The following is a 10,458-nucleotide window of genomic DNA, read 5'->3' as shown; positions in this document are numbered from 1 at the left end:
GAAGGTCTAGGCCAATCGCCACCAAAATTAATCAGCTGAGCACCAGACCATGAACTATATTCCCATGAAGTTTGAAGACGATCCGATCAAAATTACTCAAAAAATAAGGGTTTCCTCGACTCCCCTGATTTGCGACAGTGACCTTGACCTTGACCTTGACCTTCAAAATTTTATGCACTGAAAGGGACCTCTATAGGCCTCTGATATGCAAAGTTACAAAAATTTCCAATGATAACTGTGCTCTGCAGAGTGATTTATACATGAATACAGACCAAAAAAATAACAAAAAAAAAAACATATGAAGGTCAAGGCCAATCGCCAGCAAAAATTAATCAGCTGAGCGCCAGACCATGAACTATATTCCCATGAAGTTTGAAGACGATCCGATCAAAATTACTAAAAAAATAAGGGTTTTGTCGACTCGCCTGATTTGCGCCAAAGTGACCTTGACCTTTGACCTTGACCTTCAAAATTTTGTGCACTGAAAGGGACCTCTATAGGCCTCTGATATGCGAAGTTACGCCTGATTACAGACAAACAAACAAACAAACAAACGGACAAAAAAAAAACATACAAGCTGACTAACATATCTTGCAAAAACTTCGTTTTGGCAAGATAAAAACATCATTAGTGGGGCAACTTAGCTAAATATAGCATAACAATTGTGAATTTTGTGAGGAAAGCAACAAATTTGGCACACTAGTAGCCTATCATATTATGAACAGATTTGGATATTGGGCCATTTCAAAATTTTTGATGGCAGTGGAAAATGGCTGCCACAGCCAACAGCGGCTGAATTTGAGATGGCCCAATATCCAAATCTGTTCATAATATTGTTACGAGTCTACGCCCACCCAGCGTGAGAACGACCGCTTTTCACTAATAGCAGCTGCACACCCACCGAACGGACAATTCAGTCGTGACTTCCCGGAACAACACCGAGAACCAGTCACGGGTGTGCCTTCAACGCACACTACGGCCCAGTCCGTATTCTACCCGCGCGCGACAGGGTCAATCGAATATCGATATACCTAAGTATTCGCGCGGGAAACCTACCGAGGGACCGTACCTCGGTGAAGGACTGTTTGAACACGAACCGCTTAAGCGGTTCGTTCCGTTCTGGGATAACCAAGCGGGTATTATTGCCAGACCTTGCCGGACCCGATTCTATGATCGGTATTCAAAAACCAACTAGTATTCCGAAAAAAACAATATGGCACTTCAATGGGGAAAGAGAGGACACGACGAACAGGTTAACATTCACACAAGGACATTATAAAACGACGTAAACAGGGAGGCAATATGCAGGTATGCAATCAATAGGGGAAGGGGACAAGACACGAGCAAGGTAAAAACACTACGACCGTTTATGGTTATTATTTACAAGCACTTACACAGTTCTACTTGCAAGACACAGCGCCACAACATTCACACAAATAAAAGCAAAGAAAAGACCCCCTCAGAGACAACGGGGTCAGACTGGACCCGTAGGCCTTTATTACATGGGACTTGGCGGACCAAAGGAGTCCCACGAGACCGTGGCAGGTTACTTCCACCCTCGTGGTGCCTCGATGGGGCGATCACGACGATCTTTCCCCACGGCAGCTAGCGTAGCCGCGGTTGTGCCCAGGCCTTGCCAGGCGGCTGGGTGTCGGGCCTCAGCCGGCGACGCGCTGAGAGGAACGAACGGGTTTGGATGCTCTTTCAAAGTTGATGCTCTTTGTAAGAACCCGTCCGTTCCTCCGCGACGCTCGGACTGTCCAGAAGCCTGACCACCTCAGACTGTTTGGCGCTGGCTGGCGAGCTCTCTCCGGCTCTTCCCACACGAACGCGCAGATCTGCCCGGCACTGCAGGCTCAGCCACGCTCTCTGCCTCGCGCGTCCTCCGCTCCCGTGGACTTCGCCCCGCCTGTGTTCTTCCAGCTCCAGACTTCTCCAGACCCCCTCCAGACTGGTTGAACTGGCGCTCTGCGCGGCCTTTTATAGGGCTGGTTAGACGAGATCCGACCTCCGCCCTCCGACCCCTGACCCTTCTCGGAGAGCGAACATTGCAGGAATCACCGACGCTCTTAATCCGAATTGCGGGCGAAGCTTGCACGGAGCGGACATTGTGGAAATCACCGACCCTGCACCTCTGACCTCTGACCCTGCGCGGAGAGCGGACGTTGCAGGAATCACCGACGCTGCACAGCGAGAGAACCCTTGCCTCTGCCTGCAGCGATGCCGTTTGATCGGATCTCGCCGCTGCTGGCGCAAAGATGGCGTCGTTTCGGAGACGAAGGTGAGGCGATGTTTGTGGTGTGGAGATGTTGACGGTTGCTGGTGAAGTGGTGGGGATGGCGTGGTTTGTTGAGAGGCAGGTGTGGTTGTGGTGGTGGAAAGGCGGTTGGTCTGAAGCAGTTGTTGAGAGCGATGTTGGTGGTGGAGGTGGTTGTTGTGAAGCGGTTTGAGAGAGATGTTGGTGGTGGAGGTGGTTGGTCCAAAATAACGATAGCAAAGAATAACGGCTAACTCAAAGATCACAGCCCTGTCCACACGGATAATCCCCATTAAACAACGGTGGGGAAATTTAGCTGAACACGGACTTATCGGTATCACTAACTAAGGACCTATATGGTGTTCTGCGGATTTCCACAGCCATAACAATATGTTAGGCTACTAGTGTGCTAAATTTGGTGCTTTCCTCACAAAATGCACAATTGTTATGCTATATTTAGCTAAGTTGCCCCACTCGTGGGAAACTTAGCACAACAATTGTGCATTTTGTGAGGAAAGCACCAAATTTGGCACACGAGTAGCCTATCATATTATGAACAGATTTGGATATTGGGCCATCTCAAATTCAGCCGCTGATGGCTGTGGCAGCCATTTTCCACTGCCATCAAAAATTTTGAGATGGCCCAATATCCAAATCTGTTCATAATATGATAGGCTACTTGTGTGCCAAATTTGGTGCTTTCCTCACAAAATGCACAATTGTTATGCTAAGTTGCCCCACTACATTGTCAAATGAGAATGTAAAAGATTGGAGAGGAGGGAATGGAATCATTGTTTGCTCTCTCGAGATGGTTTCTCTCCACCTGCTTCAACCAAAACTCCCTTCACATTGTCCATGAGAAGAAATCTGAGACTTATTTGACGTCATTGCACTCGTCCAAAACTTTTTCTTTTTTTTCAAGATATATCCAGGAATGTTTAACATGCAAGTGTTAGCAGACAGGTCTCATTATACAGTTCATTAAAAATCACAGGTGAGGAGAGAAAATGCGATTTTTATAGCTGTCACAGGTTCAAATTCAATACAGTGTTCATCCATTTGTCTAGAGATCTTCAAATGTCAGGGTTCAGATCAAAGTAAATCGATTTCTGCCAGTATTGCTATCTTTACACGTAAGCTTTGAAAGAGGTAAAGAGTGCTGCTCTCCCCTCTGAGCTGGCTTCAGAATCACATCTATCTCTCCTGGATTCTGTGGAATCTGAAGCTTTCAACACCCTTGATGAGACCATAGCACAAGGTATGTTGCTTTCACATCACCATACCAGCAGGTTTGTGAACTCTGTATACTTCTCTCTTTCGCTCCCTCTGACCCTCTCCAGCTTTTCCCAGAAGCACGCATTCTTCCAATCCATGGTTGTTAGTCGATGGACTGTTCGTCCAGAAGTGTTTCAGCAAAATGGGCAAGATCAGGGCCCACAGCCTGAGCATAGAGAGGAAACATAGGACCATACCAGTCAGATTATTTGACTATAGCCAAGCGAAGCGAGGTCGAGGCCATTTATTCCTGATATGTGAAACACCCTGCAACCCACGCCTACAGAAAACAGCCTTTTTGGAACACTGGCCGCATTTTCCATCCAATCATGTAACTTTGTTGAAAAAGTTATCCATGGGTAGGAGCTCCTATGTTGAAAGTTTTGTGTCAATTGCTCAAGCAGCTGTGGAGAAAACAAATTTAAAAGCGAATAAAGGAAAAAAAGTGAGGGCCTTGACCGGCATTTAACAACATGGTCAAGGATTGTTGTGGATACCTATTGCTAGTTTAAAATACATTCAAAATGTTGGAAGAATGGAACACTAACGTATTTTTATACCTCCGCTGACGAGGTTGCTGAAGGCATTCTGTTTTCGGTTTGTCCATCCATGATGGGTTTTCATTGCCACGATAACTTAAGAACGGCGAAAGGGATCGAAGTCAAACGTGGTACAAGTATAAATAATGATGTAAAGATAAACTGATTAGATTATGGAGTCAAGGTCTGAGGTCAGAGGTCCCATAAGGTAAAAATTCTGTTACCGTGCTGGCTTGTGAACCAGTGATGGGAGTTTGACCAAACTTGGTATATGTATATATTATTAAGGGTCCAGGAGGCTGGGGTGTGCGGTTATGAGAGGAGTTTTTTGTACACACTTCCCAGCCGATGACCCTGAAGCCGATGAGCCGCAGATAACTTTGCAGCACGACGGATCGTTAAGCAACCATGGACACCATCTAAGATGGCTAATTTAGGTAGCGTCCAGCGTCTAACTCTGCTTCACCTTTCTGGCGAATTAAACCCCCCACCCCCAGATGGGGTAGCATGCTCTGAATGCCCCACTGCTCTCAATCAACGGCCGAGTGATACCGTAAGTGGGACATTAGCGAATGACTAATCCGTCATTATTTTCACACTTTTGTCTAACCAATGGAAAAAGACGATCATGCAGTTTGGAAAATGGTTGATAAAGGTTCAGCAAAGACGTATTTATAAACAGGCAGTGTCATGCAAGAAAACTCTTACCCCAAGCATGTAAGCCCTCTTCGCCAGTCAATTTATCACAATTCTATACACAGAAGGCACCTCGATCATTCCGGAGAAAACGTGATAAGAAAGTGACAGAAAAGAAGAGGACAGGGCGTATTGGCGGTCCCTCGCTCACTTGATGCACACCGGTGAGGATAGAAGATGTCGTGTGTAGTGTAGGAAGAGGTGCAGGTGAATGCCTGTCATGCTTTAGTGGAAAGCGTGATATGCGAGTCAGTAACCCAGTCCTAAGAAGGACCTAGGGCTGAATTGTCAAGTACTCTCATGCATTCCAAGTGAACAAATTAGAAGTAGGGAAAGCCAGAAACAGAAAGTGTAAATCAGTGTGTTAGCCAGCACGTGCAGGGAAACTCCGCAGCTTGGTCCACTGGCCAGCCCTCCGATGCACCGCGTTCACCAGCTCCAATCGCCCTCACAAGTTTGGTCTTTTCTCACCAACTACCCAGACTTGCAAAGCTTTAAGCCCTTCGATTCATGGCCTTATATGGTCCCTGGAAGGGGGTACTCTGAAAACTATAGCTCTGAAAACCCCTACAGCCAGTTGTTTATACACACTCTGTGAATTGTTCATTCACAAGGAAACACAAGGAAATTAGACACAGGTGGAGGCCATTCAGGATTCAGCCTAGCATGCCTGTGCCACATCAACACCACAGTAATTTATCAACACAAGATCAAAACTAGAGGAGGAGCACTCGGTAGAGTGCAAAACCTCCGCCGCCAATACTGCTGGGTCACTTAAGTGAACCTGATATCCTATTCATTGTCGGTCAAAACGGATCAGACTCTACTGAACCACGATTGAATAAACTAAACTAGATCGACGCATGTGTAGAAATGCCCAAAAACAAAAAATCAAAAGTTTTTTGAAAAAAAAGGTGCAAAATTTCTGGGTTTTTTTCTAACAAATTTTTTTTGGGGGGAGGGGGGGTTGGATATCACTTAAAACATGTAGAAATGCAAAAAAAAAAATCAAATACTTTTCAAATAAAATCGAATTTTTTTTGAAAAAAAGTTGCAAAATGTTTTTTTTTCTCTAACAAATATTTTTTTGGGGGGTTGGAAATCACTTAAAACATGTAGAAATGCAAAAACAAAAATTCAAATATTTTTTTCAAAATGGCCGCCATAGCGGCCATATTGGACTTTGCACCAAGTCCAAAATCTAATGGCATGATCCTTGGACCATACCTAATCCCCCCACCAAGTTTCGTCGAAATCCGTCCAGGAGTTTTTCCGTAATACCGTTCACAAACAAACAAACAAAAACAAACAGACAGGGGTGAAAACAGTAACCTCCGTCCATCTTCGATGGTGGAGGTTAATAAGAAAATGCAAAATGTTTTTTTTTTTTCCTCCTCATGGGAGGAACACAAGATCATGGGTTAAAAAAAACACAATATCAACCACACAACCCTCCCCCCCTAACAAGACTCCCACCAACAGCACTCCTCATAGCTGAGTCTAGCTCGGTCCAGAATCAATCCAGTATCCCTGCGCTGAACCCTCTCTATGGCATCGATGTCCTTCCTGAGTTGTGGTGACCAAAACTGTACACAATATTGTAGATGTGTCCCTCACTAAATTCCTGTACAATATCAACACCAGCTCTTTTGATTTATAAATGATCCCCGAGGTCTGGCATGTTTCACACCACATTCTTTAACACGTTCGACGAGTTATTCGTGCCTGTTGTTTGCGTCCTTTTGACGTCCATCAAAACAGTGCGTTTCCTGTTTGGAATGTTTGAAATGGTTTAAATTCCGTTCCACCGTTGAGTTCTGACAGACGGACAAGACAGAGACCGAAACGGTTGCTTCACCGCGCCGTGCGCATGCGCACTGGGGACGAACCCCCCCCCCACACACAATTCTTCCAAATTCAGAACCAAAGTGCAGCCCCACTCAACTCCATGTTCGTGCTCGCATTCGTGTACCTGCGTTCAAAATGTGAAATTCATTACGAGTTCCTCGATCATACACCGACAGACACATGGACAGATTGAAAGACCGACAGACACGTGGACAGTGTTCTGCTGGTTGTCCGCACACAAGGTTTTGGGGAAGCATCATTGGCTGAGAGCATCAGGGCGCGGCGATGCTGGTGATGCTGTGCCCCTCTACCAATACACTGGAACTCATTCCGCTGACCTTGGAAGGATGAGAGGCTGAGTTAACCCCAGCTGGTGTTAATTCAGCAGCCAACAAGGGTCGAACCCAGGACACAAAGATCCCAAGCCAGCCAACATGACAACCACTAAGCCAACACCACACTTACGATCTTGGTCCACGCACGCAACAAGTTCTTCTGACCGATATACCTTTATTTGGGCGGTGTATAGGCAAGCAAAGGCTCAAGAGGACAAAAAAAAACTCGGGTTACGCACATGAAGCAAAAATATACCGACTGTTTATAATTCAAAACACCTCACAGCACTGTAAAACGTGGGGACAGGATGACTGCACTGTAAATGGTAGGGACAGGATGACTACACTGTAAATGGTGGGGACAGGATGACTGCACTGCAAAACGTGGGGACAGGATGACTGCACTGTGAAACGTGGGGACAGGATGACTGCAATGTAAAACGTGGGGGCAGGATGACTGCACTGTAAAACTTGGGGACAGGATGACTGCACTGTAAATGGTGGGGACAGGATGACTACACTGTAAAACGTGGGGACAGGATGACTGCACTGTAAATGGTGGGGACAGGATGACTACACTGTAAAACGTGGGGACAGGATGACTGCACTGTAAAATGTGGCAACAGGATGACTGCACTGTAAAATTTGGGGACAGGATGACTACACTGTAAAACGTGGGGACAGGATGACGACACTATAAAATGTGGGGACAGGATGACTGCACTATAAAACGTGGGGACAGGATGACTGCACTATAAAACGTGGGGACAGGATGACTGCACTGTAAATGGTGGGGACAGGATGACTACACTGTAAAACGTGGGGACAGGATGACTGCACTGTAAATGGTGGGGACAGGATGACTACACTGTAAAACGTGGGGACAGGATGACTGCACTGTAAAATGTGGCGACAGGATGACTGCACTGTAAAATTTGGGGACAGGATGACTGCACTATAAAACGTGGGGACAGGATGACTGCACTGTAAAACGTGGGGACAGGATGACTGCACTGTAAATGGTGGGGACAGGATGACTGCACTGTAAAATGTGGCGACAGGATGACGACACTGTAAAATGTGGGGACAGGATGACTCCACTGGAAAACGTGGGGACAGGATGACTGCACTGTAAATGGTGGGCACAGGATGACAGCACTGTAAAATGTGGGGACAGGATAACTACACTGTAAATGGTGGGGACAGGATGACTGCACTGCAAATGGTGGGGACAGGGTGACTGCACTGTAAATGGTGGGGACAGGATGACTGCACTGTAAATGGTGGGGACAGGATGACAGCACTGTAAAACATGGGGACAGGATAACTACACTGTAAAACGTGGGGACAGGATGACTGCACTGTGAATGGTGGGGACAGGATGACTACACTGTAAATGGTGGGGACAGGATGACAGCACTGTAAAACGTGGGGACAGGATGACAGCACTGTAAAATGTGGGGACAGGATGACTGCACTGTAAAATGTGCGAACAGGATGACTGCACTGTAAAACGTGGGGACAGGATGACTGCACTGTAAAACGTGGGGACAGGATGACTGCACTGTAAAACGTGGGGACAGGATGACGTCACTGTAAAACGTGGGGACAGGATGACTGCAATGTAAAATGTGGGGACAGGATGACTGCACTGTAAAACATGGGGACAGGATGACTGCACTGTAAAACGTGGGGACAGGATGACTGCACTGTAAATGGTGGGGACAGGATGACTACACTGTAAAACGTGGGGACAGGATGACTGCACTGTAAAATGTGGGGACAGGATGACTGCACTGAAAAACGTGGGGACACGAACACAGCACTGTAAAACGTGGGGACACCAACACCGCACTGTAAAACGTGGGGACACCAACACCGCACTGTAAAACGTGGGGACACCAACACCGCACTGTAAAACGTGGGGACACCAACACCGCACTGTAAAACGTGGGGACACCAACACCGCACTGTAAATGGTGGGGACAGGATGACTACACTGTAAAACGTGGGGACAGGATGACGACACTGTAAAACGTGGGGACAGGATGACTGCACTGTAAAATGTGGGGACAGGATGACTGCACTGAAAAACGTGGGGACAGGATGACTGCACTGTAAAACGTGGGGACAGGATGACTGCACTGTAAAACGTGGGGACAGGATGACTGCACTGTAAAACGTGGGGACAGGATGACTGCACTGTAAAACGTGGGGACAGGATGACTGCACTGTAAAACGTGGGGACAGGATGACTGCACTGTAAATGGTGGGGACAGGATGACTGCACTGTAAAACGTGGGGACAGGATGACTGCACTGTAAAACGTGGGGACAGGATGACTGCACTGTAAAACGTGGGGACAGGACAGGATGATGAATTACATTAAGGATTACCTCTGCCACTGAAGGTGAACTGGGGTTATGTTTTCCTGTCTGTCTGTCTGTCTGTCTCTGCAGGATATCTCAAAATGTTATGAACGCATCCGGACGAAACTTGGTTGAAGACTTGATTAGGTGACAAGAACAAGCTGATTAAATTTTAGTTCAGGTCCGAATCCAGATCCGGCCTATCAGTGGGATACAAACATAAACGAATCCATCTTCATGGTATGTCTGATGACTGATGAGAGTTGTGAAAATGTGATAATATTGTGACTTCCACGGGACTTGAACAGTCCCGCCAACGTAGAATGAGCCGAAACGATGGAGGCGATTTATTTGTTTATAACCCAAACATGGCGGTTCTAATCGCTCTACCGCAAACGGGACGAGGAAGGTGGCACGAGTCACTTTTCACTGAGTTGATGATGTTTATTTATTTTTCTAATTATTACCAGAAATAACAAGACTCGGCAAGAAGAGGGATCCGGGGCGATTCGACGGGATGGTGTGGGATCGAGCGTGGGGAAAAACACAGACAATTCCAATGAATATACAGTTCTCAATCCCTCTAAGGCGCCAAGCACACACACACACACACACACACACACACACACACACACACACACACACACACACACACACACACACACACACACACACACACACACACACACACACACACACACACACACACACACACACACACACACACACACACACACAACGTAGCTATTTCTGGTGCTCAGGCTGGACCGTGGTGTGGACGCAACTGTCCCTGGATCGGCGCCGGACGAGCTGGCCTTGCTCTCGTCAGGGGGGCAGGAGAAACCGTGGTGCTGTCGACCTCCTGGTCTTGGCCCAAGTCCGCTCACAGCCGCCAGGGAACCAGCTCCGGCGCCAAGCCGCGAGCAGGAGAGTGAGGCAGGTCCGCCCGCCGCCCGACCCCGCACTCCGAGTCAGCAGAACCCCAGAGCCAACCAAAGCGAGGCACGAGGCTCGGCAAGGCTCCCAGACACGATCAAGAACACGATCGATTCAGCACAACAACCAGGACGCTCTCTGCCGCTACAGCTTCCACACCAATAAAACCACGATCTTTTGGTTGTAATCTTCTTCCTCTTCCT

Source organism: Eptatretus burgeri, chromosome 11 (genome assembly GCF_056783735.1).
Source record: "Eptatretus burgeri isolate ZD-2024b chromosome 11, Ebu_testis_v1, whole genome shotgun sequence".
In the NCBI taxonomy this organism is placed as follows: domain Eukaryota; kingdom Metazoa; phylum Chordata; class Myxini; order Myxiniformes; family Myxinidae; genus Eptatretus; species Eptatretus burgeri.
The sequence above is the reverse complement of the archived record's forward strand: the minus strand, read 5'-3'. Positions refer to the sequence as shown.